The following is a 3359-nucleotide window of genomic DNA, read 5'->3' on the forward strand; positions in this document are numbered from 1 at the left end:
CTTCCGTAATAGTAACCCCGTGTGGTGAAGCGCCGTCTCGGCGCAAGGTAGGCGAAGAATTAGGAGCGAAGTATGGCTTCAGCCGCGAAACGTGGACGACGTCAACGTGCGTCAGACTTGAGAATGCATCAAACTGTAGCAGCGCAGTCTCGTAATTTATGTCGTTAACTTGACGTAGAACTTCATAAGGCCCTGTGTAGCCAGAGAGAAGCTCCTGGGAGAGGCAAACCCGACGACATGGTGACCAAAGGAGCACCCAAGCACATGGCGCGAACTTAACACCGCCATGACACCGGTCATAACGCTCTTTTTGTATATGCTGCGAGGCTAATAAACGAGATCGGGTGACTTGACGTGCCATGTGAGCGCGATCGATGACTTCACGAGCGTACTCAGTTGTAACACGTGGCACAGAATGGAGAATGGTGTCAAACTGCAATGTGGGGTCGCGACCATACAAAAGATGAAAGGTGACATGACACCACAGATCTCCTATGGTGTCATGTCGGGACGAGTTATACGCGAACGTCACGTAGGCCATCGTGGCGTCCCAGTCGCGGTGATCGTTGGAGACGTACATCGACAGCATCTCTGTGATTGTTCGGTTGAGACGTTCCGTAAGACCGTTCGTTTGTGGGTGGTGGGCGGTGGACAGCTTAAGGTTTGTGCTCAGTGGTAGAAGAACAGAGGAGGTCTACGACAACTCCAGACAAGAACGAGCGGCCGTGGTCTCTAAGTAACTGTCGAGGTGCACCATGGTGGAGAATGACGTCGTGGAGGAGAAAATCGGCGACATCTGTTGCGAAACTAGTCGGCAACGCCTTTGTGATCGCGCAGCGTGTCGCATAATCAGTAGCGACGGCTATCCACTTATTCCCTCTAGTCGTCGTCGGAAAAGGGCCAAGCAGTTCAAAGCCTAAGCGAAAAAACGGTCCACAGGGAACTTCAATTGGATGGAGTCGTCCGACAGGTGGCCTGGGCCCAGTCCTTGCCAAACTTGTGAACCGGGTTGCGCAGGTTTTGAGTGGCCGCCTCACGTATGGCGAACACATGGTCCACCAATCATGTCATGCACAACGCATTAAGCTTTAGTCAAAGAACTCTGCACCCAGCTGGCCCGCCAGCAGTGGCATGTACTCACTGATAGCCAGCCGCACGCGCCACTTGGAGTCCTCAGCCAGCTCGACGATGGCTGGCAGCAGCGACTGCGAAAGCTGCTGGATGCCAATGACATCGTTGACGCAGTCTAGGTTGGAGGCGATGTTGAGTCGAACCTGGGGACACTCGTCCTTGAGCTGCGAGAGGAACAGTGGGAGGAGGCGCTCGGCGGTGTTATGCTTGCGCAAGATGGGAGAGATACCCATGATGACGGAGGCCAGGGCCGACTTGACGTGTTGATTCGGGTCAGAGACGAGGTCCTTACCGTAGGGCAGGATGTTGCTCATAATCACCTGCTCCTGCACTTCAGGAGGCAAATTCTGGCAGAAGTCTTTGACCTTGTGAGCGGCAGCTGCCCGCACTTCAGCCTCGCAGTCCTTTAGTAGGTTTGTGTTTAGTGATTTTTAGTGATGTGCACATAACGCAAACATTGTTTGTTTGTTTGTTTTTTGCTCCCTATTGCACAAACCCAAAAAGTCTGCTTATTATTCGACGATGGAGTTCCCAGTAACAGGGTTATATATTTCAGTCTAGACGGCAGTACTAACTTAAGTAAATTTCTTCGTTTGCATATTCGTCTGAAGAAACTGTAGAAGCTGTTACAATTTGGGTATTTCCACAAAGTGGTACACTAGGTACACTCGGCGAATCCTTAAGACTGTGTAATAGGGTAGGGCTAATCTCTGGGAAGTGCACGGTTAAAGCATTAATTCTTATCTTTGGGTGCTGCCAAAGTGGCTGCTGTATTATCGCTTCGCGATAGCCGCAGTCTATCCAAGCGCTGCCAGCTGGTTGTCGAACGCTCGGAGTTGCCGCATCTCAAAAGCGCTTCGTCGATATGAACTTGACGCTGGAACGTAGAGTTCAGGCTCATGTTCAGCGACCCGACAGGGTGAACATGCGCAGCATGGCTTTCTTGCGGACTATAGTTGGTTCACACTTGATTTATAAACGTGTTGCTCAAGATGCACAAGAAAAGAAAAAGAGGACTGGACAGAGCACAGTTTACCAACTTCATTTAATGAAACGACGGAAAGGGGCCTCATACGGGCAGCCTAACTGCATGCGCCACCTGGGCGCGCAATAACTAGACAATCGAATTGCCACCACCAACACGAAGTGTGCACACCGACAGTGCTGCATGTGACGTCTGCGGCGTGGAACAGAACATGGAACATTTATTGTGCCAATGTCATCGATTTCAGTCGGAAAGACAAACATTATCTAAGGCATTGCGACGACTGGACGATCGGCCGTTGTCTATGCAGGTGGTGCTTGGAAGACCGTTCCCATCGATCGTCTGCCCACAAAGCTATGAGTGCACTTTTGTCTTTCTTGAGGGCGAGTGGCCTATGTGAACGTCTCTGACTCGCTGAGGCGCGGTGCGTGCGTGCGCGAGCTCAACGTGGCTTTCCTCCCCCTCCCCTCCCTCTCTCTATCTTATCTTTCTATTCCCTCTCTCCCCTCCCCAGAGCAGGGCAGCCAACCAGACGCATCTCTAGTTAACATCCGTGCCTTCTCTCTTTATTTCCTCTTCCTCCTCCTATCTTTCACTGGCGAAAAAATAATAATACGACAGAGGAAAACTCATCCTCAAGACTATGGTCAGATCAATGGCAAAAAAAAAAAAAAAAACGAAAAAAAACCCCAAAGAAACAGATATACAGCAAGAATGAAAAAAAAAGAAAACCAACAGGAACGATTCGGACACCACCTGCTGCTGTGTTCCAGGGTAGAGTGAACTGCTGTAATTTTCGGATACGCGCATTTCTTACTACCTGTACTTTCCTATATGTCATCATTAAGGTGAAAGAACATCGCTGCAAGAACAGCTGCTGCAGCCGAAATCATGTCGCAAGCGCCACGTGTTAGACAACACTTATGCACGCCTCATAATTACTTATCCTGAAGTGTACCATGATACTTCGCGCCTTTCGTGTCCTCCGAGATGCACTTTGAAACCACTCGCACAGACGCAGCTAGGAGGAGTGCGAAGCGCGGAATTTAACCTAGGTAGGACATTAAGTAGTTTAATAGCAAGAGCTTGGTGGCGCAACCCACCGCCACGTTCCAAAGTCGACACTCATAACATCCATCCATACATCCATCCACCCATCCATCCATGGAGCAGACAGACAGTAAGTAACCTTACGAGAAAACAGCCTTCAGACAACGGATCGAAAATGGAAGGGTGGGGTAAC

At 50.2% G+C, this 3359-nt stretch overlaps 1 pseudogene; it reads right to left on the reverse strand.

Annotated features, from left to right (window-relative positions):
- Nucleotides 1-945: 945 nt before the first annotated feature.
- On the reverse strand, nt 946-1541 carry LOC142564674 (uncharacterized; annotated as a pseudogene).
- Between the last annotated feature and the right edge of the window lie 1818 nt (nt 1542-3359).

Source organism: Dermacentor variabilis, chromosome 1 (genome assembly GCF_050947875.1).
Source record: "Dermacentor variabilis isolate Ectoservices chromosome 1, ASM5094787v1, whole genome shotgun sequence".
NCBI classification, from domain to species: Eukaryota; Metazoa; Arthropoda; class Arachnida; order Ixodida; family Ixodidae; genus Dermacentor; species Dermacentor variabilis.